This window comes from Pongo abelii, chromosome X (genome assembly GCF_028885655.2).
Source record: "Pongo abelii isolate AG06213 chromosome X, NHGRI_mPonAbe1-v2.0_pri, whole genome shotgun sequence".
NCBI lineage: Eukaryota > Metazoa > Chordata > Mammalia > Primates > Hominidae > Pongo > Pongo abelii.
Window position 1 is genome coordinate 15,794,810 of NC_072008.2, and position 26,429 is coordinate 15,821,238.

The 26,429-nt window shown below is 42.1% G+C and overlaps 1 protein-coding gene across 6 annotated transcripts in view; it reads left to right on the plus strand.

The window, feature by feature from the left end:
* Positions 1-26,429, plus strand: part of CA5B (carbonic anhydrase 5B) — a 110,117-nt gene that overhangs the window by 45,376 nt on the left and 38,312 nt on the right. For 2 of the 6 annotated variants that reach the window (XM_054544353.2, XM_054544355.2), the window contains one exon: positions 594-689. The gene's annotated coding sequence lies outside the window, so the exon portion shown is untranslated. Of the gene's footprint in view, positions 1-593; positions 690-17,736; positions 17,846-25,039; positions 25,187-26,429 lie in introns of those variants that run through there. The other 4 variants (XM_063721193.1, XM_063721195.1, XM_054544357.2 and 1 more) reach the window with 4 other exon arrangements.

A 26,429-nucleotide genomic window follows, 5' to 3' on the forward strand; every position in this document is an offset into this window, starting at 1 on the left:
GTTGAATGGTCATTTGTATTTCTTTTTCTGCTTATTTGATCCTTTGCCCTTTTTTTGCCAAAATTTTCATTATTCGGAATTTTTTTTTTTGCATGAATTTGTGTGTGCACAGGCATTCCTTTTTTTTTTTTTCTTTTTGAGACAGGGTCTTGCTCTGTCGCCCAGGCTGGAGTGCAGTGGCTCAATCTCGGCTCACTGCAACCTCCACCTCCCAGGTTCAAGCGCTTCTCCTGCCCTCAGCCACCTGCATAGCTGGGATTACAGGCACACCACCATGCCTGCCTAATTTTTGTATTTTTAGTAGAGATGGGGGTTTCACTGTGTTGGCCAGGCTGGTCTCGAACTCCTGACCTCAGGTGATCCACCCACCCCGGCCTCCCAAACTGCTGGGATGACAGACGTGAGCCTCCGCACCCTGCTGCACACACATTCTTTGCAGTTGTTAGTTCCCCTTTCAATTTGATATATGATTTTTTTTGCATTTTCCCAGAAAGCAATCCTATTATTTCATGTCATCTGCATATACTTTAAAGTTTCTCTCCTGCTTTTCAATAGTAATACCTAGTTGTTGATGTTGTTTTGTCTCATTGTAGTGGCACTATCAGAACAGAGTGACATAATGGTGGGATAACATGGACACTTGTCTTCTTCCTTACTGTAATGGGACTGTTTCTACTCTACATAATCTGGTGAGTCACTGTTAAATATGATTTGTTTTCTGATAAAAGTATCCTTTTATTTCCAGTTTACTAAAAATTATTTTAATCAGTAATCGATTTTGAAATGTAAGTATCTTTTCAGTATGTATTATTATGATCATTGGGTTTTTTAATCATTTAATACTTTTATACTGATAAATTTCTTTACATTGATCTAACCCTTATATAAGTTAATTTTTATTTCAATTTTTCATTATTTGATTTTGAGTATTTTAGTTATTTTCAGCAAGCTACTAGACATATTTTGCTAGGTTTTTCCTAAGATTTTTAGCTCTATTTTCATGAAGAATAGCATATAGGTTTCTTTTCAGGAGCTAGTTCTTGAAGATTTTTTCTTTCTATTGCCACCTTGAATATGGTATAGAAATATTTCTAGGCCGGGCGTGGTGGCTCACGCCTGTAATCCCAGCACTTCGGGAGGCTGAGGCGGGTGGATCACGAGGTCAGGAGATCAAGACCATCCTGGCTAACACGGTGAAACCCCGTCTGTACTGAAAATACAAAAAATTAGCTGGGCGTGATGGTGGGCGCCTGTAATCCCAGCTACTGGGGAGGCTGAGGCAGGAGAATGTTGTCAACCCGAGGGGCGGAGCTTGCAGTGAGCCGAGATCGCGCCACTGTACTCCAGCCTGGGCTACACAGGCAGACTCCGTCTCAAAAAAAAAAAGAAAAAAGAAAAGAAAAAAAGAAATATTTCTAGCGTTTTCTGTGTTTTGAAATACTTTAAAAAGCATATGAAATAAACACTTTATGGATAAATAATCTGAATCATGCATATTTGTGGTGAGAAGTTCTCTGAAAACTTCCTATTTCTTCCATGGTCATGTATATCAGATTTCATGAATCTTTCTAAAGCCATTTAGACTCTACAATTTCCAAGAAAATCCTTTAATTCATTCAGATTTTTCAGTATTCTCATGAGCATTATAGGATATTTTCTATAAAATATCTGTTTTTGTTGCTATGTTCTGTTTATATTTGCTAGTGAATACATTACTTTTTTCTCAATTTCCCATTGGACATGCCAGAAGTTTTGCTAGTTTTTTGTTGTTATTTTTTCAAAGAACGTGCTCTTGGATTAATTTTCCCTTTTATTCTTTCTGTTTCCTGATTCATTCATCTTAGTTCATTGATTAAGTTATAGTTGTTTTGCTGTTTTGTTTATAACTCTTGAGTTGATTAATAAGCTTGTTTATTTTTGGTCTTAGTTAATAACGAAAACATCTATGGCTATGGATTTTCCTCGGTGTACTACTCTGGCTATATGACATAAGAAATATAGATGTATAGTAATCTCATTATCATTAATTTTCACAATAGTCTATAATTACAGTTTTCATTTTTTCCTATAACCCAGTTATTACATTTAAAAGTATTAACTTCCAAGTTCTTTTCAGATTTAACTCTAAATATATATGTATCATATTTTAAATATTATTCTTGTTAATCTCAAGCACATTAATACATATTTAATCTTAGAGTTTGTGGGAGGAAATCTGTACAGTTTACTTTTAATATCCAAATATATTTTGTAAATAACTTCAAATAAGCATCTGACAATATTTGTTTATTATTGTTATTTGCTCTGGCATTTCTCCTTTTTTTTTCTTTTTTTAAATTTCAACCTTTATTTTAGATTTCCAGGGCACATGTACAGGCTTGTTGCAAGGGTATATTGTGTGATCCTGAGGTGTGGGGTATGATTGAAGCCATCACCCAGTGAGCATAGTACTCAGTAGGTGATTTTTCAACCCTTGTCCCCCACCCTCCTCCTCTTGTCATCTCAGTGTCTATTGTTGTCAATATTCTTTTTAAAGGAATTATGAGTGAATATTGCACTGTTAAATTTCTGTTTTTAAAATAAAAGCATTGTCTTGACTTTCACATTATTTTAAAGCAGATCTATCATATTAATATGATGCTGATCTATCATATTAATATGACTAATACTATTAAAGGGCATGAAGTGGAAACTTTCTTAAGGTAGTAAGATTTTTCTATCAGGATAAAGCTAATTCTTGCCCATGGGCTGATGTGCTCATATGTTTAGATTTGTTTGACCACAGCAAAAAAAAATTGCTAAATGTGTGGGCCAAAGTGGCAAGATTTCAGTTAATGACTTGTATGGGTCCTATAAGATGAATAAGAAGACAAAAGCTCAAATGACAAATTTGCAACACTGCCAATAACTTGATTTCAAATATGAAGACACCACAGGTGACATGTCACATAGAAGGTACAAAAAACAGATTCATTGTTAAATAGCTTGATGGAGATCTCAGTAAAATAAATGGAAAATGGAACTAGATGCTAGGATTCTTGCCTCTCAAGATATCTGTATTTTCTTAAACTTTTCAAAATCTTGCACAAATTTAGTGCTTGTCTTGATGTACAAGTTTTTTTTGTTTGTTTGTTTTTGAGACAGAGTCTCACTCTGTCACCCAGGCTGGAGTGTAGTGGTGCAGTCGCAGCTCACTGCAGCCTCCGCCTCCTGGGTTCAAGCGATTCTTGTGCCTCAGACTCCCGAGTAGCTGGGACTACAGGTGCACACCACCATGCCCAGCTAATTTTTGTATTTTTAGTAGAGACAGGGTTTCACCATGTTGGCCAGGCTGATCTCGACCTCCTGACCTCAAGTGATCTGCCCACCTCAGCCTCCCAAAGTGCTAGGATTACAGGCATGGGCCACCATGTACAAGTTTTAAGTAGTAAGTTTTCAGAGTCTTTATTATCTGTGTAAATTGCTTCATAAACTGCTCATTTCAGCAATTTCACATGAGGGAGCTTAATAACTTATTAGTAACTGTGGTAATGATGACAAATAAAGCAGTTTGAATCATTCTGAATATGTTACTATTTACTTCCAAATGTTCAGAGTTTAGAGCATGTAGATTTAAAAGTTCAGATGACTGTTGCCATGAGCCACACAAAAGGGCACAAAGTCTCCTGAGATGGGAAAAAGAAATTGATTTCTCCGTGTTTTTTATACTAAACAACACTCTTGAAAAGCACTTTCTGGGCACATAACTATTGATCTACTGCTCTGGGGTAAATAAAATATGAGACCACATGAAAATAAAACGCGTGTCGTTCTTTTGATTCATGCAAGATGTCTTTTAAAGTTCATCAGAGTCATAAAAGCATGTGGGCATATGTAGGCTCCATTCACCTGCAATAAAGCAAGAATTAGGGAGGGCTGATGTTCCTTTTAAATTTGACTGAGTATTCTGTTTCATTATCACAGAAATGTAGTAAACATATAATGCCTAAAACTAGTATTATAAATTGTGAAACCATTTCAAATGTGACATTACTCTGTAAATTTTTATTGGGTTTTGGGAAATTTATCTGGCTGTGACACATTAAAAGAAATCAAATAAAACCTTTAATGGCTGAATATGGAAACGTTTTGTAAGATTTTAAAATCGTGCATTTTTAAAACTAGCATCTAAATTATTTAGCACCATTCAGAAATTTTCTAGAAGTTGTAGATTTTTAATCACATGTGATCCTTCATAGTTTAATGCAATGAAATTGATATGTCTACATAATAAAGCAATTTCAAGAGGTTTATAATAATTAGCCCAGTATTTTCTGAATAATTAAGAGGTAACAAAATGGTTCTATTCTCTTTAAGCTATCATCAGGTTAAGATACATGTGGAGATTAAAGATTTTTGCCTCATGTGCAAACCCTATTCTATTTTAACCCAGGGGTTCTCAATCAGGGGCAATTTTGCCCCCCCAGAGAACATTTGGCAATGTCTGGAGAGACATTTTTGGTTGTCACAATTGCAGTGGGCAGGGATGGGGGTGCTACTGACATCTAGTGGGTAGAGACCAGGGACACTGCTGAACGACCCGCATTGTGTAGGGTAGCTCCACCACAAAGAATTATCTGGGTCCCCAAGGACAATAGTGCTGAGGTGGAGAAACCTTGTTTCAACCTAATGTTGCTACTTTCATTGTATAAATGATTTTGGGGCCAGGTGCGGTGGCTTATGTCTGTAATCCCAGCACTTTGGGATACCAAGGGTGGGGGGAGGATCACTTGATGTCAGGAGTTCGAGACCAGCCTGACCAACATGGTGAAACCCTTTCTCTATTTTAAAAATACAAAAATTAGCCAGGCATGGTGGCACGTGCCTGTAATCCAAGGTACTTGGGAGGCTGAGGCAGGAGAGTTGCTTGAGCCCAGGAGGTGGAGGTTGCAGTGAGCCGAGATCACGCCACTGCACTCCAGCCTGGGCAACAGAGTTAAGACTTTCTCAAAAAAAAAAAAAAAAAAAAAAAAAAAGATGATTTTGGATAATAGATCACGTATGCCTTCCCAATATTAGAAATAGTAACTTAGGGTCTAGTGTTTTAGAGACAACGTTGGTGCTGACAGCTTGGTTAATTGGCATCATTACTTTTATTGTTGACATGTATAAATAAATAAGTCCTATACTGAGGAAACCTCCTAGATGTAGGTGTAGTGAATTTTCTCTATACCTGCTTAGGTGACAATGATTGAGTTCAATCTTGAACTCAGTCTTGACTGCTGCCTGGCAGCTTCTTGTCTCAGTACTGCACAGTTTACCTTGAAGAGTTCTGAACTTGGACTTGTTCATCTTAAACTGACAAGAATGCAAAGAGTTTGCATGTAAACTTTTGCACTGCTTGTACAAAATGAAGTTTTAATTTAACTTCAGTCTTTTCTCTCTCTCTTTTTTTTTTTTTTTTTTTGCTGGGATTACAGGCGTGAGCCACTGTGCCCGCCCTCTTTTCTCTTTTTTAAAACTCTGTTTTTCTCTACGGTGAGCACAGCATTTTGATATATTATTCTTATGAAGGTTCCCCCTATATTATCACCATCAGCCTAACTTATCAATTTGCAAATTTCCTCTGTTTGTCCTTTTATTAACTACCATTTTAAAATTTGAGGTTATTTCCATTAACCCAACTAGTAAGAAGAAAGAAATTAGCAGTTAAAGGCCTAAATAATGTTTCTCTAAAGATTATCATTTAATAAACTTATGGGATACTGCTTAAAATGAAAGATCAGTCAAATATATATACAATATATGTTATAAGCTTATAATTTATCATTTATTCCATATTCTTTTTTAAATTTATTACTTTTTTATTTTTTATTGTGGGTACATAATAGTTGTATATATAGCATACATGTGATGTTTTGATACAGGCATACAATTTGTAATGATCAAATCAGGGTAATTGGGGCATCCATCACCTCAAGAATTTATCATTTCTTTGTGTTAGGAACAGTCCAATTCCCCTCTTTTATATTAAAATATACAATAAATTAGGCCAGGTGCAGTGGCTTATGCCTATAATCACAGCACTTTGGGAAGCTGAGGCAGGCAGATGACTTGAGGCCAGGAGTTCAACACCAGCCTGGCCAACATGGCGAAACCCTGTCTCTACTAAAAACACAAAAATTTGCCAGGCATGGTGGCATGCACCTGTAACCCCAGCTTCTTGAGAGGCCAAGGCATGAAAATTGCTTGAACCCAGAAGCTGGAGGTTACAGTGAACTGAGATCATGCCACTGTACTCCAGCCTAAGCGACAGAGCAAGACTCTGTCCCCCTGCCTCAAAAAAAAAAAAAAAAAAAAAGTGTGTGTGTATATATATATATGTACACACACAATAAATTATTGTTAACTATAGTCACCCTATTGTTATGTGTACTTTTATTTTAGGAAATACTGCTAAATAGCTTATTGAAATGTTGTAGCAGTGTATACTTTCATGAGAGTGCATGACTTTGCTCATATCCTCATATTCACCAACACTGGATATTATTACTCTTCTTAATCTTAGCCATCTTATAAGTAAAATTAATTTCTTTTTGTTTAAATTTGAATTATTAGTGAGGTTGGGAATAGTTGTGTATTCTTTTGTTTTAACTTTCAGGTTCAGGGGTACGTGTGCAGGTTTGCTATATAGGTACATTGCGTGTCCTGGGGGTTTGGTGAACGGATTATTTTGTCACCCAGATAATAAGCATTGTACCTGACAGGTAGTTTTCCGGTCCACACCCTTCTCCCACCCTCCACCCTCAAGTAGGCCCCAGTGTCTGTTGTTCCCTTCTTTGTGTCCATATGTACTCGAGGTTTAGCTTCTATTTGTAAGTGAGAACATGCAGTATTTGGTTTTCTGTTCCTGTGTTAGTTTGCTTAGGATAATGGCCTCCAGCTTCATCCATGTTGCTGCAAAGGACATGATCTCATTCTTTTTTATAGCTGCATAGTGTTTCATTGTATATATGTACCACATTTTTTAAATCCAGTCTACTATTCATGGGCATTTAGGTTGATTCCATGTCTTTGCCATTGTGAATAGTGCTGTGATGAACATACATGTACGTCTGTCTTTATGGCAGAATGATTTACATTCCTTTGGGCATATACCCAGTAATGGGATTGCTGGGTCGAATCCAGTCCTAGCTGCCAGCATCGCTATACTATTAACTGATTGCAACCTCAATACTACTTTCTTTGACCCTGCCAGTGGAGGTGACTCTATCTTATATCAACATTTATTCTGATTTTTTGGTCACCCCAAAGTCTATATCCTTATCCTACCAGGTTTTGGAATAATCTCCCATGTTGTAACATATTATTCCGGGAAAACTCCAAACTGCTTTCCACATTGACTGAACTAATTTCTTACCAGCAGCATATAAGTGTTCCCTTTTCTCCACAACCCCACCAGAATCTGTTATTTTTTGGCTTTTTAATAATAGCAATGCTGATAGATGTGAGATGTTCTCTCATTGTGGTTTTGATTTGCATTTCTCTAATGATTAGTGATGTCGAGGTTTTTTTCATATGCCTGTTTGATCACATGTATGTCTTCTTTTGAAAAGTGTCTGTTCATGTCCTTTGCCCACTTTTTAATGGGGGATTGTTTAGTTTTTGCTTGTAAATTTGGTTAAGTTCCTCTTAGGTTCTGGATATTAGACCTTTGTCAGATACATAGTTTGCAAATATCTTTTCCCATTCTGTAGGTTGTCTGTTTACTCTGTTGATAGTTTCTTTTGTGTACAGAAGCTCTTTAGTTTAATTAGGTCCCATTTGTCAATTTTTGGTTTTGTTGCAGTTTCTTTTGGAGACTTCATCATGAAATCTCTGTGAGGTCGTATGTCCAGAATGATATTTCCTAGGTTATCTTCCAGATTTTTATAGTTTTAGCTTTACATTTGGGTCTTTAATCCATCTTGAGTTGATTTTTGTATATGGTGTAAGGAAGGGGTCCAGTTTCAGTCTTCTGCATATGGCTAGCCAGTTATCCCATCACCTTTTATTGAATAGGGAATACTTTTGCTTTTCTTTTTTTTTGTCGATTTTGTTGAAGATCAGATGGTTTTAAGTGTGCCTTATTTCTGGGCTCTCTGTTCTGTTCCATTGGTCTATGTGTCTGTTTTTGTACCAATACCATGCTGTTTTGGTTACTGTAGCCCTGTAGTATAGTTTGAAATCAGGTTATATGTTACCTCCAGCGATGTTCTTTTTGCTTAGAATTGCCTTGGCTATTTAGCCCCTTTTTTGGTTCCATATGAATTTTAAAATAGTTTTTTCTAGTTCTGTGAAGAATGTCATTGGACATTCTTTGATAGGAATAGCATTGAATCTGTAAATAGCTTTGGGCAGTATGGCCATTTTAATGATATTTTAGGTTCAGAGGTATATGTGCAGGTTTGTTATATAGTTACATTGTGTGTCACAGGGGTTTGGTGTACAGATTATTTTGTCACCCAGGTAATAAGCAAGTCTCTGCGAGTCAGAGTCACCGTGTCCCACTTCTGTCCTTTATGTTTGTTTTCAGGAGATTGCCTTAACTTGAATCCTGTGGGCTTTCGTTTTTTACCTTTAAACTTCCTGCCATTTTTCCAGGTCTATCCTGATTATCACCTCCTTTGAGAAACCTTTCTTTGCTTTTGCTTTAGTTATAGCTTTATAAGTGACTTGTCACATCTAGTAACTTTATCCTTTCCTTGTCCTGTGCTCCCATAGCATTTTGTTCACATTTGTACATGCATCTATTGCCAACATGATTGACTTTTGTGTCCTGCAAATTGTAAGTTCCTGGAGGACAGGGACTATATTTGGTTCCTTTTTGCATTTTTCATAGCCCATGATTATTTGATTGTTGAATATAACTGAATTGACTAGTCTTCATCATAAACTGAAGTTCTAAGAAGCCCAAAACTGTTGGGAATGAAGTGTCTTGAGGTATATTTGATTTTTTTTTCTCATTCCTAGCTTAGGATTAAAAGCGACAACAACAAAGAAAACCAAACAAAAACCCAACTTCCAGAATCGATCATAAACAAAGAATCCTGGAATGTTTTTGTCTTCATCCTGATATTTTATGTCTTTTTTTTTTTTTTTTTTTTTTGAGACAGGGTCCCACTCTATCACCCAGACTGAGTGCAGCGGCGGTGCCATCTTGGGTCACTGAAACCTCCGCCTCCTGGGCTCAAGCGAGCCTCCCACCTCAGCCTCCTGAGTAGCAGGGACTACAGACATGCACCACCATGCCTGGCTAATTTTTTTATTATTTGTAGAGATGAGGTTTTGCCACATTGCTCAGGCTGGAATGCCCTATTTTAAGATGAGAAAATCTTATGAAACTAGCATATTCAAAAGGCTCACCAAATTTTGTAGGTTAATTAACAGCCATAACTGTTATGAACTTTGACTTATTTTTCACAGACTAATTTTTTTTACTTCAGAGAATATTAATTACTACTGTTTGGAAATAAAAATTAACTCAGAGAAACTGAGTGAGTGTCATTTTGCCAACATATTTATAAAGTGGAAATTTAAAGGACAGTTTCTTAAATGGAATGCATGAGCATCTGTCTTTTTGTGTCTCATTCTGTGAATGATTCCCAATAAGGAATAATGGGTCCCATGTAGTCAAAGCAAGACTGTATTGACTCTTCTGATATTTTCTCCTAGATACTCAATTATTTACACTGCTTCTTGGTGTTATATTGAAAGTTTTCCATGGTCTTGGCACATAATGCTTATTTTTCTGGGCTAAAAACTCATGCAGCCATGCATGGAGTTAGGATTATCAGTCTTTAATCACTTATTTGGCTGCCTGGTTGGAGTTTACCCTAAAGTGTTCAGCCTTGTCCATCCATACTTTACAAAGAGATAGAGATAGAGGAGGCTGGGTGCGGTGGCTCACATCTGTAATCCCAGCACTTTGGGAGGCTGAGGCGGGCAGATTACCTGAGGTCAGGAGTTGGAGACCAGCCTGGCCAACATGGTGAAACCCCATCTCTACTAAAAATACAAAAAATTAGCTGGGCGTGGTGACACATGCCTGAAATCCCAGCTACTTGGAAGGCTGAAGCAGAATTGTTTGAACCCGGGAGGCGGAGGTTGCAGTGAGCCGAGATCGTACCATTGCACTCCAGCCTGAGCGACAGAGCGAGACTGTCTCAAAAAAAAAAAAAAAAAAAAAAAAAGAGCGAGGTAGAGGGGGCATTAGATCACGTGCCACTTTATTTAGATGCTCTCATTTTCATAACAGAACCTTAAACTAAGTTCCTCCTGGTTGGTATACAAAGCGTATAAATTAATCAACACCTCAACGTTTCTGCCCTTAGGTTTTGGCCCGTGAAAATGACCTTGAATTCTCTACCAAGTGATAGTTATCAAGTGTGCTGTAATGAGAAATGTTGTTTTGATAGGACTGTAAAAGACCTGCATGCAAGGTCTCCATTCCTACAAATCAAATATGTCACATAGGTTGTTGTAGGTAGCCACTCACCCATCTTGTACCCACGATAAACATTGTTAATCAGTCACAGAACATTTTCCTTCTGAGCATGGACTCAGCCACAGAACTTCACAACACAGTTTATTTAGGCAGCTAATATGAGTGGATCAGAGTTGACATGCAAATTGAAACCTACTTGCCATGCTGGAGAATAATAACCTAAATGCTACCATGGTTTAATCCAGACCATTCCCTGTTGGGGTGATTGGACCCAACACCAGGTCTTGGGGGAGATGAAGTCTTTCGGACTCAAAGGAATGAAAAAAGACAGTTTGAGAGAGAAAGTGGGACCAGGGAGCCATCACTAAGTATGGAGGCTGCGAAGGCCCCGAGCTCTGGAAGCCCAGACTATTTATTGGTGATTAAACAAAGAAACACGTGTTCAGAATGTGGGGTTGAAAGGGAGCGTTGCATTAAGCACATGATTTACAGCTGTGATGGTTTGGCATATGCTCTGCTACTTGAGATAACGGAGAGCAGGTTCTTTTAACTCAAGATACAATCGCTTCTAGGAGAGCAAGGAGCAAGGAGCCAGCAAGTCTAGACACATTCCAGGGCCATGAGGGGTTTTATGCCCTGAGCCCTGGATTCTATCCAAGTACGAGGGGTTTTATGCCCTAGGCTTAGATTATGGTGCGTCAGGGTAGCCTTCCACCCTTTAGCACAGAGCTTGGTGTTCCAAAGGCCACAAGGGGTTTTAGACCCTGGACCCCGGACATGTTCCAAGACTCTTTTACATTATGTCAGACATGCAAGCCCTGCATCAGCTTCTCCCAACACTCAGCTTTTCTCCCAACAATTCCCGACGTGTGTAGTCTATGGAGTTGAGCAGGAAGGTTTGTATAGTCATAGAATTGACTTAATAGACTATGCTTTGTGATTGTAACAATAGCTTACATTGAAGGAAACTGTGTAATTGTTTAGGACACTTATTTCCCACTTAGCTCACAACCTTATCTTTCTGAGGATTCAGGGTTTCTTTTGGCACTGAAAATCAAGAAAAACTGGAGTTCTCAAAATCAATCAAACAAGCAAACAAAACTCTGGCTTTTAGTTTATGAACACTGAGCTGGGTGCAGTGGCTCACACCTTATAATCCTGGCACTTTGGGAGGCTGAGGTGGATGGATTACCTGAGGTCAGGAGTTCAAGACTAGCCTGGCCAGCATGGTAAAACCCCATCTCTACTAAAAGAAAAAAAAAAAAAAATTTAGCCAGGCATGGTGGCGTGTGCCTGCAGTCCCAGCTACTCAGGTGGCTGAGGCTCGACAATCCCTCGAACCCAGGAGGAGGAGGTTGCAGTGAGCCAAGATGACGCCACTGTACTCCAGCCTGGGCAACAGAGCGAGACTCTGTCTCAAATATATATATTATTAACACTGGAAAACCTTAAAATGATAGTGATTCTCTCTTGCTATGGGCATTCAGAAGCTTAGAGCCAAATCTCTGGCCCACCTTTAGCAAGGACATTTTCCTCTGTGCTAAGAAGGAAAAAGTTCAGGCTTGGTGACTTGTTTATTTTATCATTGGCTACATTATTCTCTTTCCTTTAAACTTCCCTTTCCTTGGTTCCTTCAGCTATTTCTTTTATCCAATATTGTCTTTAATTTTGTAAACTGCCTCAAATCATTTGTGGAAGAAGATGAGCTGTTGCTAACTACATAAAAATGAACACAGTAACTTAATACAAACCATATTTGGTCCCAATTTTTGTTTCTATTTTCAGGCAAGAAATGTCTTTGAAACATTTGAAACATTGAAACATTGAAAATTCGAAACATTTTCTATAAATGAGGCAGAATTCTCAGGGTCAGGGTGAACTTAATAAAAATGTTTTGTTGAAAAATTGTTCTTTTCTCTGTGCTCCTTCTAGCTCAACTTTGTGAATGTTCCCACTGTCTTCAAGGCAGAAATAGAACAGAAGGTGGGAAAAGAAGGGAACTAATATGTGATTCTAAAATCTTTACTGTTTAAAAAAAATAAAAGTAAAATATTTATTGCTAGCAGATGAAGAATTATGTGTAGCAAATCTTGCTGCTATGAGAGGGAAAAAGTGTAGCTCTATACACAAGTAAAAAGGGCATACAAACAGTGAAGATTTATTGTGTAAAAGACTGTAGTAAGTACTATAAATGTGGCTTCCTGTGTTTGCTGCCCAGAAATATCCTACTAATCAGATCAGGAAAGCCTGGCTATGAAAAAATATGGCATCCTGGCCAGGTGCGGTGGCTCATGTCTGTAATTCCAGCACTTTGGGAGGCCCAGGCGAGTGGATCACCTGAGGTCAGGTGTTCAAGACCAGCCTGACCAACATGGTGAAACCCCGTCTCTACTAAAAATACAAACAATTAGCTGGGCATGGTGTTGCGTGCCTGTAATCCCAGCTACTCAGGAGGCTGAGGCAGGAGAATCACTTGAACCTGGGAGGTGGAGGTTGCAGTGAGCCGAGATCAGCTATTGCATACCAGCCTGGGCAACAAGAGCGAAACTCTGTCTCAAAAAAAAAAAGAAAAGAAAAAAGAAAAAATATGGCATCCTAAATAACCACTGTGTTTAATGACATATCAGATTTACATTCTAGTTCAAGCTTATCTCAGCTTGAACCAGAGTACCTAGCAGTTCGTAGGCTAGCACTTGAGTAGCACTGCTTTCTATCATTTATAGTTTAGTTCCTGGCATATAACTAAGCAGTCACTGAACAGATAAAGGAATTAATGAATCATAAAATCATTCATTTAGCAATATTTCAAGGGCATTTGCTGATGCCCCAGGTACTGTGTTAACTGCCAGGAGTACAAAGTTGGGCAAATTGGTCAGAGTCCCTGCTCTTAGGGAATTTACATTATAGTAAGCAACCAACCAACAAATAATCAAATAATTTCAAATACTGAGAAACACTATGAAGAAAATAAAATAGGTAATAGAGATGGAGAGGTGAAGCTGTTACTCAAAGTGTCTTTTTGTTTTGTTTTGTTTTGTTTTGAAACAAAGTCTCGCTGTGTCGCCCAGGCTGGAGTGCAATGGTGTGATCTCGGCTCACTGCAACCTCCGCCTCCTGGGTTCAAGTGATTCTCCTGCCTCATCTTCCTGAGTAGCTGAGATTACAGGCGCCCACCACCACACCCAGCTAATTTTTGTATTTTTAGTAGAGACAGTGTTTCGCCATGTTGGCCAGGCCAGTCTCGAACTCCTGACCTCAGGTGATCTGCCCGCCTCCGTCTCCCAAAGTGCTGGGATAACAGGCATGAGCCATCGTGCCTGGCCTCAGAGTGTCTTATAGAACCTCAGGATTGCATCTCCTGGCAGCATGCTTGAAATCTAGAATCTGAAGTCACATCACGGAACCACTGCATCAGAGTCTGCATTGTAACATGATCTTTAGGTGATCTCTGGGCACAGTGCAGATGGAGAGGCTCTGGATACAACTTCAGATATGGTTGTCAGGAAAAACATATCTAAAGAGGTGACATTTTAGCTAAGTACTGAATAGTGAGAAAACTCCAGCCGTGTAAAGATCTGAGTAAAGAGTGGTCCAAACAATGGGAACAACAAAAGAAAATGTTCAGAGACAGGAATGAACATGGGAAGACCAGTATAGGTGGATCAGAGTGAGAAAGGGACCTGGAACTCTCTACTCTCTGGCATTTATCAAAAACCCTGTGGTGAGAAATTATTTATTTATTTATTTATTTTTGAGACGGAGTTTCGCTCTTGTTGCCCAGGTGGGAGTGCAATGGTGCGATTTCGGCTCACTGCAACCTCTGCCTCCCAGGTTCAAGCAATTCTCCTGCCTCAGCCTCCCTAGTAGCTGGGATTACAGGCATGTGCCACCATGCCTGGATAATCTTCTATTTTTCATAGAGATGGGGTTTCTCCAGGTTGGTCAGGCTGGTCTCAAACTCCTGACCTCAGGTGATCTGTCCGCCTCAGCCTCCCAAAGTGCTGGGATTACAGGCATGAGCTGCTGCGCCTGGCCATGAGAATTGTTGATTTTGAGTGACTGCACAAAAGTTCTGCATGCAAGACCTCTATTTCTACAAAGCAGAGGTACCAGGTAGGTTATTGCATGCAGCCACTTACCTATCCTACACCCACAGCATTGTTAACTGAGTATAGAACTTTTTCTTTCTGAGCCTGGACAAAGCCCCCAAACTTCTCAACATAGTTATTCAGGCAGCTACTACAAATAGTTCAGAGTTAACATGTGAGTTGAAACCTATTTGCCATCCTGGGGAAAGATGATCTAAATGCTACCCTGGATTAAGCCAGACCATTGAGGGCTTGTGTATTCAAGTGAACAGAAATATGTTGATGGTTCATGGAATTTTTTTTTTTTTTTTGAAACAGGGTCTCAGTCTGTTGCCCAGGCTGTAATGCCGTGGTGTGATCACGGCTCACTGCAGCCTCAGCCTCCCTAGGCTCAGATGATCCTCTCACTTCAGCCTCCCGAGTAGCTGGGACTACAGGCATACATCACCACTCTCAGCTAATTTTGTAGAGATGGGGCTTCACCATGTTTTCCAGGCTGGTCTCTAACTCCTGGGCTCATGCAATCCTCCCGCCTCAGCCTCCCAAAGTACTGGGATTACAGGCCTGAGCCACTGTGCCTGGCCAATTCATAGAATTGATTTAATGCACTGTGCTTTGTGATTGTGCCAACAGTTTCCATTGAGGGGATTTGGGTGTCACTCCTTATGACACATAGTTCCCACTAGGCTCACTACATCATCTTTATGAGGAAACTGTATTTCTCTCAGGAGTAAAATTCAAGAAAAACTGCTTCTATAAAAACAAAACAGCCGGGCACGGTGGCTCCTGCCTGTAATCCCAGCACTTTGGGAGGCCGAGGCAGGTGGATCACCTGAGGCCAGGAGTTCGAGACCAGCCTGGCCAGCATGGTGAAACCCCGTCTCTACTAAAAATACAAAAATTAGCTGGGCATGGTGGCAGGCGCCTGTAATCCCAGCTATTTGGGAGGCTGAGGCAGGAGAATCGCTTGAACTCAGGAGGCAGAGGTTGCAGTGAGCCGAGATCGTGCCATCGCACTCCAGCCTGGGCAACAAGAGTGAAACTCCATTAAAAAAAGAAAAAAGGCCGGGTGCGGTGGCTCACACCTGTAATCCCAGCACTTTGGGAGGCCGAGGCGGGTGGATCACCTGAGGTCGGGAGTTCGAGACCAGCCTGACCAACATGGAGAAACCCCGTCTCTACTAAAAATACAAAATTAGCTGGGGGTGGTGGCGCATGCCCGTAATCCCAGCTACGCAGGGGGAGGCTGAAGCAGGAGAATCGCTTGAACCTGAGGGCCGAAGGTTGCAGTGAGCTGAGATCGTGCCATTGCACTCCAGCCTGGGCAACAAGTGCAAAACTCTGTCTCAAACAAAAAAGAAAAAAAAAAAGGAAAAGAAAAAAATAAAGCCAGTTTTTATCTTATGAACAGTAAAAACCTAAAAATGATTGCTATTTCCTCTTTTCTATGGCTATTCAACAGCTTAGTTAGGGTCAAATTTCTGGCCTACTTCTGACAACTGTTCTGGATCTGATGGAGTGCAAACTTAAATGTTAATCTTATCATTGACCACATCATTCTCCTTCCATTAAGCTCTCCTTTCTTTGGTTCCTTCCCCTATTTTTAAATCTAGTAATGTCTATATTTTAGGACGCTGCCTCAAATCATTTGTGGAAGAAGGTGAGGTAGAACTACTTGTATAAAAATCAACTCAGTATTTTATATAGGCTGTATTTGGACCAATTTCTGTGAATTCATTTTTCAGGCAAAAAATGACTGACAGTTGAAACATTTTATAAATGAGGCAGAGTTCTCAGGGTCAGGGCGAGCATAATGAAAGTGTTCTGTTGAAAGTTGTTCTTTTCTCTGTGTTCCTTCTAGCCCAACATTTTGAATATTCTCACTGTCTTCAAGCCAGAAATGCAAGGGAGGAGAAGAAAAAAGAACTGTGTGATCATAAAATCTTTATTGTTGGCATATGAAGCAATATAAGTAGCAAATTTTACTTCTACAAAGGGGGGAAATTATATATTTCTATACATGTGGAAGAGTAGATATTCAGTGAAGATTTATTGATAATTTATTGTGTAAAGAAATGTACTAAATACTATAAAAGTGGCTTCCTGTGTTTACTACCCCAAAATATTCCTACTGATGACCTGAGATTACCAACTCCTTTTCCACCTATTAACCTTTTGCCACATCTTCCCCAATTTTCTCATCCAAACCCAAGTTGGGGCAACTTCAGACTGTAAGCTTCTTGAGGCTTGTCTTATTTGTCAGGGGAGCTTGTACTCGATAAATGAAATTTGCATGAATGAGTCAGAGATTTATGTATACAGGAGAAGAAAGCTGGTTATAGCTTCTTCATATTTTTCACGTGGACCCAGAGTTGTAAATTGAGGGAAGAAGGATAGCAGAGTAATCTCAAAGCACAAAGTGGGGATGATGTCTTCACACGCCCTCAGCAGCAACGGGGCACTGGGTGCCTAGGAAAGGCCATCTGGAGGAGACATCAGGAAGTAGAGGAATTCTGTTTTTTCCACTTATCTGCCCAGTATTTAAGGTCGGCTAAGAGGCTAGAAGGAACACATCCACGGTTCTGTTTTAGAGGATATGAAAATTGAGCTGGAAGGAGCACGGGTCCACAGTTCGAGTTCAGAGGACATAAAAACTGGCTCAAAGAAACTCGGGTAAATTGGACATGAAAACTAGCGGGAAAGGACACGTTCAGTGTTTGTTTCCCTACTGAGTCACCTGTTCCCAGCACATAAAGTCTTAGTGTTTGGAGATGGGAGGAACCGAGGGAAAGTCACTTTTTAGATAAGGCTCTGAAGCCCCAGGTCTAGTTTCAATCCACAAATGCGGCCAGCGGCAAGCAGGAGGAGGGAGGATTGGTCCGGCGCGGGAGCGGGGAGGTGGGGGGCGGGGGCGGGGCCAGAGCAGGGCTCAGAGGCGTGGCCCAGGCTAGAGGGAAGAGCCCAGGAGGAGCGCAGAGGCGGGGCTAGGAGGGAGCAGGGGTGAATGGGGGCGTGGCCCGGGCGAGAGGGGCGTGGCTGTAGCTAAAGGGGTGTGGCCAGGGTGGAGGGCAGAGACTGGCACAGTTTGGTTGGGCGTGACCAGGGCAATAAGTACAGACGTAGTGGGGCGTGGATCTGCCAGGTGGGGGCGTGGCCTCGCTTGAGGGGCGTGGCCCTGGTATGTGGGGCGTAACAGGGCACGAGGGGGCGTAGCTTCGATGGCCGGACGTGCAGGCTGCGGATCCCCGTAGGCGAGCGAGCGGCTAGGTTCGTGATCTGGAGAGACGCTCAGGTAAGGATGGGTGGCCGAGAGGAGTGGGGGGCGACAAGGGACAGGCCGATCCAGACAGGGCCGTGATTCTTCCCACGACTCCCCGCTCTGGCGCACCGGGTTCCGGAGCTAAGAGAGCTGTTGATCCTGCGAGTATTGTCTGGGTCCCGGCAGGGTGCCCCGGAGTACTGAGTGGGGCCTAAGGGGCTGCCGAACTCCCCTACCCCAGCCCTCTTCCTCCACTATGGGAGTTACCAAACGGCTGTCATCCTTTAAGGTTCTTTGCACAGGACGCGATAACAGCTGTTCCAGAGAAAAGGGGGTGGGGGCGCGGGAGGGCAGTTCCTTGGTAGGTAGGGTTGCCAAGGTTGGTTGAATCCAAATAACTCCAGAAAGTCCAGCCTACTGTGAAATAGCTAGAGACGGGGATAAGGGCGACAAATCTGAGGTTGTGGTTCCAGAAACGGAGGCTCAGTAAACTGGAACTCCCTCAGATCTACATTGTATCCGCACCGCCCACTATGCTAGGGGCTGTGGAGAGACTCAACAGCCACTCACCCCCAAGACAGGGTATCAGCATCACAACTGTGCCATGCGGGCAAATCTGAGCCTTCTTCACCCTGCAGTTCTTTCTTCTGGCCTTTTTGTTTTGTGCTCAGCCCTAAAGCTGAAGGAGAGGAACTTCCAAATACCTTGTTGGTTTTCGTGATTCTTGTGGCATTCAATGTTAAATGCTTCTGCCCCGAGGCTTGTGGCAATTGGTTAATATTGATGTCAGTGCCCTTCCCTCCTGTGTATTTTCACTGGGAAGGTTTGAGAGATAAGGGGAGTTGATGTGTACAACTTAGTTTGAAAAGAACTTGTTCTCTCCTAGCCACTGAAAACCGCGTTGCTTTCTGCTTCCCATTCTTCCTTTACTGATAATCAGGCCATCACTCTGCTGTTTAAAAGTCTTGCTAGAGTATGGAGACAAGTAGTGCTATTTCTGTGGTGAGAGAAGCTGCCCCAGAGCATACCCTTGAATTGTCCCTGCACGTCTCTCAGGAGTGGCCACTCTTCTTGGGTATGTTGGAAGTGGAAAACCGTAAAGCTTTCTAGGAATATTTTTTACTCAGGTATTTTTTTTTTTTTAACCTCAGCATCAGGGTTGGAATTCACTGAAATGCCAAAAGCAGCAAGGGCACCGTTCTCTGTGCCTGTACCCACCTGCCCTCTTCTCCCTGGAGCCAGGCAAAAAGCTGCAACCACTCACAATTGGAACGCAGTAAATGTTGAGTGAATTGTGAGTGAATGAATGAATATGAATATTTGGGAAATTTGACGGAAAGGGGAAAATGCATTTCATCTCATTGGTGGCACTGGGCAATTAATTGCAGCACAAAGAGCAGTTATTAGAAATATATTTTGAAACCTTTGGCTACCACACATTGGGATCATGCTCCCAGGGAAGAAGTGGGTGAGAGGGGGAACCTGAGCTTTCTCAGTCAAGATATCGCAACATAATCTCTGAATTAGATTTCAGGGAATTGCAAAAAGGCTCATTGCCTTTTGAAATCAGGTGGTGATCAAAGGAAGGGTCCATCTGTTGAAAATGAAGGAATTTTTTTCCAATGTAATTGTAACCTTTAGTCAGAGTACATTCTTTTTTTTCTGTCTGTTTTGCCTACATATGAATGGCTTAATCAGGCAGAGTTCAAGCTACTTGTCATTTAATAAATACAAGATTTATGAATGATTCATTGAGGGCTTTCAAAATCTTTGTTTCCACACATTTCTAAGTCTGGAAAACAGCTAAGGGGCAGGTTAGCAAAATCCAAGGATATACATAAATCATCAGTGATGGCAAAGAGCATATAACACAGAAAGCTCCCCTGTAGTCCATCGAGCCCAGGGACCCATCTTTATGGGCAAACTTATGTATGGACAGATTCTCCCTGAAATACAGTAATGTATGGTATTAGTTGATACGTGCTATGTTTGATGGTTAAACATTATTTTTGGTTTCACAGACTTGGGTTTTATGAATGCAGTGAGTAAGTTTAAATAACCAACTCTTAATAAACTATAACTTTTAATTTAACAGAGAGGATAGACCTTAGGCCTGAACAAAAATAACCTCATGTGTTGTTATAGGTATTGCAATCTAGCATTAGCTAAATTGAATTTCTGTTTACTTGGATTTTCCTGGAACCTCCTCACCTGGATCTTCCAAGCTCTGTTCCTTCCTTGATTGCCTTTGACTGTTCGTTCTCAGTCTCAGCATCCTTCATGGCTCCTTTTTGTGAGTCTCCCTTGATATACCTGTAACTGCTGGGAGGAGGGGATTCTCTATCTATCTGTAGCTTCCTGACTGCTCCTGAGCACCAGAGCTGTGTTGCCAACTCTCTCCTAGACCTTTCCTCTCAGCTATCCCATTGACACCTTAAATCCAATATGATTAGAGGGCTGGGCGCCATGGCTCACACCTGTACGCCTGTAATCCCAGCACTTGGGGAGGCTGAGGTGGGTGGATCGTTTGAGGCCAGGAGTTCAAGACCAGCCTGGACAACATGGCGAAACCCCGTCTCTACCAAAAATACAAAAATTAGCTGGACGTGGTGGTACGCCTGTGGTCCCAGCTACTTGGGAGGCTGAGGTGGGATGATCACTTGAGCGTGGGAGGCGGAGGGTACAGTGAGCCAAGATCGTGCCACTGCACTCCAGCGTGGGTGACAGAGACCCCATCTCGTTCTCTGTTTTTCTTTCTTTTTTTTTGAGACGGAGTCTCGCCCTGTCACCTAGGCTGGCGTGCAGCGGCACAATCTCGGCTCACTGCAACCTCCACCTCCTGGGTTCAAGTGATTCTCCTGCCTAAGCCTCCCGAGTAGCTGGGCTTATAGGCTCGCACCACCACGCACGGCTAATTTTTGTACTTTTAGTGGAGATGGGGTTTTGCTGTGTTGGCCAGGCTGGTCTGGGACTCCTGCCATCAAGTGATCCATCCTCCTCGGCCTCCTAAAGTGCTGGGATTACAGGCGTGAGCCTCCGCACCTGACCCGGAGACCCTGTCTCAAAAAAAAAAAAAAAAAAAAAAAAATCCCATTTGATTAGAGGTATGACCTGCCATCATCTTTCCCTTCCCTGTTTCTCATGACAGGTTTGTGGGGGTTTTTTTTTTTTGTTTTTTTTTTGTTTTTTTTTTTTGAGACAGAGTCTCACTGTGTCACCCAGGCTGGAGTGCAGTGGCATGATCTCAGCTCACTGCAACCTCCGTCTCCTAAGTTCAAGCAATTCTCTGCCTCAGCCTTCCGAGTACAGGCGCCCGCCACCACGCCCGGCTAACTTTTGTATTTTTAGTAGAGACGAGGTTTCACCATCTTGGCCAGGCTGGTCTGGAATTCCTGACCTCTTGATCCACCCGCTTCGGCCTCCCAAAGTGCTGGGATTACAGATGTGAGCCACTGTGCCCGGCCTGACAAATTCTATTTTTCTGTACAGGGATTCATCCTCGTCTTACTGCCAGCATTACTCCAGCCATTAAATGAGGTCTTCTTCCACTTCCTTTTATTCTCGTTTAACTGAGTGACAGACCCTACATTTTAAAAATCACAATGGCTATCTTTGAATACCAAGTACCCTGTCCAACTGTACTGTCACTGCCCAGTTCAGTGCTTCATATTCTCTCACTCGGATTATTGGAGTTTCACTTCAAACTCCACATGCTTCAACCTGAGCTACTTATTTCCCACCCAAAACCTGTTTCTCCCACTGTCTCCCCTATCTCAGTTTATGGTAACTTTACCTTTCCAGTTGTGTAGACCAAGAATCTTCCAGTAATCCTTAACTCCTTTCTTTCACATCTTATGGGCTGTATATTCAAGATATATCAAAATTCAACCACTTCTTACCACCTCCACTGTGACATCTCTGGATTAGTTCAAGCCTTGGATTATCCCTAAAGGGTTTTCCTACTTCTTTCCTGCTTCCTGCTTCTTTCCTGTTCCTCCCTGTCTCCACTCCCCAAGGCAATTTTCAACAGGCCATGTTGTGATGTTTTTCTGTTTTTTGGGTTTTTTTTTGAGACGGAGTCTCGCTCTGTCACTCTGATGCCAGGCTGGAGTGCAGTGGCGCAATCTCAGCTCACTACAACCTCCACCTCCTGGGTTCAAGTGATTCTCCTGCCTCAGCCTCCCGAGTAGCTGGGATTACAGACGTGCACCACCATACCTGGCTAATTTTTGTATTTTTAGTAGAGTCGTGGTTTCACCATGTTGGCCAGACTGGTCACGAACTCCTGACCTCCAGTGATCCTCTCCTCCTGCCTCGGCCTCCTGAAGTGCTGGAATTACACGCATGAGGCAACACACCCAGCCTGAGTGATCTTTCAAAAATGTAAATTACTGTATGTAAATGTAAAATGTTACTGCTCTGCTCGGAAACCTCCATTGTCTCCCCTTTTTACTTAGAGCAGTGATTTTCAACCTGTGGTAACCCTATTCCCCTCCCCCAGGGGACATCTGGCAATACCTGTAGATATTTTTTGTTGTAACAACTCTATTGGATGCTAGCCAATACCGATGCTCCTAAACACCCTACAATGCACACGGCATTCCCCTACAACCAAGAGTCATCTGATCAAAAATGTCAACAGTGCCAAGACTGAGAAACCCTAACTTAGAGAAAGAACCCTTGCAGTAGCCCAGAAGTCTTGATCTGTCATCCATTACCTGTGAACCTCATCTCCTACTGCCTTCCTCCTGGTTCACTCTACTCCTGCCATATTGGCCTCCTTACTATCCCTTGAATATGCCAGACATATGCCCACTTCAGGATCTTTGCCCAGGCAGTTCCCCACGCCTGAAATGCCCTTCCTTTAGATAGCCATGTAACTAATTCCCTACCTCCTCCAATCCTTTGCTCAAATTTTATCTTCTCAACGAGGCCTCTTGTGAGCAATATATTTAAAAATATAACACCCTCTCTCAAGTGGCACTCCAAATTCATCTTACCCTGCTCCACTTTTTACTGGACATATTCAAATTGTCTCTACAACTGACTTGTTTATTACATTTGTTGTTTATTACCTGTGTCCCCTACTAAAATGTGAGCTCCACAAGGGTAAGGGCTTCGTTCTGTTCCCCAATGAACCTAGAACCATGTTTCATACTTAATAGATGTTCAATTGATATCTTAATGACAAAAAGAATAAAAGAGTGATAGATTGAATGAAGGATGGTTAAAGAAATCACCTCCTCACTGACTTTCCTGCCTCCACTCACTGCCATCCATCCCGTACTCCATTGTCAGAGTCATCAGAAACCATCACTGCTTTCTCCTCTACCCGTGGAATAATATCCAAAAGGCTTCCAGTCTCTTGGAAGTTCATATTCCCCAAATTAATCTCAAATCCTCATCTAGCCCCACCTCCTGCTGCATCCCCTGGGCATCTGCTTGGCCAGTGTATTGACAAATATTAATAGCAGACTTGGAATGATGGGAAGTTCAGAAATACTCTTGGCTTTCTTTCAGAAAAACAGGTTTGAGGTTTGTGGGTTTTTGTTTTTGTTTTTGTTTTGTCTAAAGGAAAAAAAATCTTCAGAGTCAGGGTCCCCTGCAGTGAGATCAGCACCATTCTGGGGCACAGATAGAGGTTCAGACTTTTGGACCACTACAAGCGATCTACCACTGAGTATGAAGGAGAATGACCGAGAGGGTGAAGGTGAGGGTGAAGTCAGGCCCTCTGGAGCCCTCCTGCCCCTAACCCTAGAGAGTCAGTCTGGATGTACAGGAGAAACTTCCTCTGGGCCAGGCGTCATTGGCCTCCAGCCTTGGTGTTGTGCAGACAGTATGATTGCAGAATGCAGGGCAGTCCTCAAGGCATGACCATGGCCCTGGCCGTCAGCCCCAGCCTGCCATGCCTCAGTGCTTTCCGGATGGCTCCCTGTGGAGCAGAGTCAAGGGTCATTTCCCAGATGTCTCTGAGTGCCATGCTAACAGGCCTCAGACCCACCCCCCACCAACAGCCTCTTGTGCAGGCCCTGTCCCTTGGCCTCATGTGTGTTCACTCATCTGTTTATACAGTTCTCCTGGCTGGTGGCCATGCCCTTGGCCTTGTCTTATCACAACCTTCCCTTTGAAGGCAGAGCCCACACATCCTTTCTGTTGACTTTGCATTGTACTTGCCATCATCTTCCCAAAAATTACTATGTCTCATTCTAACTCGATTGTGAGCAAGAAAGGAGGCCTTTTCCACTTGTTTGCCCACATCCCCCTGACACTGGAATTGTTTATTGAGTAAACCTAAGGTTCTGCCCATTTTGACTCCAATTGTTCTCTTCGGCATTGGGGCCTAATCATCCCCTGCCACCTCCTCATCTTCGCGGAAGGTTCCCCTGTCCATCCCTCTGCCTTTGCCTCCCTGTTAAATTGTCTCTCTCCTATGATACATTTTTCAGATGCCACCCTTTCCTGAAACTTACGGCCCCTGCACCATATATTCTCATTGCACTAAATCAAGGCTGTCATCGTGTCCAACTTTGATTTAAGAAATTTCTGTTTATGGCCAGGCACAGTGGCTCACGCCTGTAATCCCAGCACTTTGGGGGGCCAAGGTGGGCAGATCACCTGAGGTCAGGAGTTCGAGACCAGCCTGGCCAACATGGTGAAACCCCGTCTCTACTAAAAATACAGAAATTAGCCGGGCATGGTGGCGGGCGCCTGTATTCCCAGCTACTCTGGAGGCTGAGGCAGGAGAATAGCCTGAAGCTGGGAGGCGGAGGTTGCAGTGAGCCGAGATCGCGCCACTGCACTCCAGCCTGGGTGACAGAGCGAGATTCTGTCTCAAAAAAAAAAAAAAAAGAAAGAAAAGAAAAGAAAAGAAACATCTATTTAATTATACTAAGTAAAATAAGCCAGTCACAGAAGGACAAATACTGTACGATCCCACTTACGTGGGGTACCTAGAATAGGCAAATAAATACACAGAGACATAAAGTAAAAGACAGATTGCCAGGGGCTAAGGGATAGAGGAGGAGTTCTTGTTTGGTGAATACATAGTTAATGTTGGGGATGATGAAAATTTTTGGGTGCAGATGGTGGTGATGGTTGCACAACATTATGAATGTATTTAATGCCACTGAATTTGTACATTTGCAGCTGGTTAAAATAATAACTATTATATATGTTTTATCACAATTTTTAAAAAGGTAACAAAAAAAGAAGTATTTGTTTAAATAGTTTTTCTTTGTAGATTGCAAGCTTGTGGGAGTGGGGAAAGAGCATGATCTTTTCATCTTTACACAAGCACAGTGCTCGACATGAGATAATCACTCACTGTTGCTTCCATTCAGGACTGGAAACCAATGGAAAGGAAGAACAGTTAAGGCAAGCTCTCCCCATATCTTTTAGAAGATTTTGAAATTTCATTTTAATGTCAAATCGGTTTTATCAGAGGGAATCCTGATTAGTTGTAATTGTTTGTTTGGGGATATTTATTGGCTTTAAAAGAAAACAAAAAAATGATACTAAAAGTCATCCAAAATGACTATTTTCTTAGCTTTTTGCATGTATACGATGGGTAGCATTTTAACAAAATCAATTTGAGTAATAATAACTTGTATTTATATAACACTTAGAAGCTTTTTCAGAGAGCTTTCATAGCTTGCACCATTTGAAGCCACAGAAAGCGTCAACTTCTTGTTTTTTTGTTTTTTTGAGACGGAGTCTTGCTCTGTCACCCAGGCTGGAGTGCAGTGGCATGATCTCGGCTCACTGCAGCCTACACCTCCCGGGTTCAAGCGATTCTCCTGCCTCAGCCTCCTGAGTAGCTGGGACTACAGGTGCACGCCACCATGCCCGGCTAATTTTTTGTATTTTTAGTAGAGATGGGGTTTCACCATGTTGGCCAGGATGGTCTCGATCTCCTGACCTCATGATCCACCCGCCTCAGCCTCCCAAAGTGCTGGAATTACAGGTGTGAGCCACCACACCCGGCTGAACTTCTTGTATAGTGTAACTGAGCAACTATTTTTCCTGCTCCTTGGATTCTAGATTCTTGCATAAATTTAAGGGTGTACTTTAAGCATTAATCTTAACCATTTCAGTTCATATTACTGTAACCACTCAAGGGATTCTTCCTGCCTGCTGCACAAAGAAAGACCACGGGGCATTGTAACCGCCCAATGGGTTCACCTTGCCCGCTGCCTGGACAGAATCGATTTACCAAGACAGGGGAATTGCAGTGGAGAAAGAGTAATTCACATAGAGCCGACTGTGTGGGAGACCAGAGTTTTTTTATTACTCAAATCAGTCTCCCCGAGCATCCAGGGATCAGAGTTTTTAAAGATAATTTCACGGGTAAGGGCTTGAGAAGTGGGGAGTGCTGATTGCTCAGGTTGGAGATGGAATTATAGGGGGTTGAAGTGAAGTTTTCTTTCTGTCTTTTGTTCTTGGGTGGGATGGCAGAACTGATTGAGCCAGATTACGGGTCTGGGTGGTGTCAGCTGATCCATCGAGTACAGGGTCTGCAAAATACCTCAAGCACTGATCTTAGGTTTTACAATAGTGATGTTATCCCAAGGAGCAATTTGGGGAAGTTCAGACTCTTGGAGCCAGAGGCTGCACAACC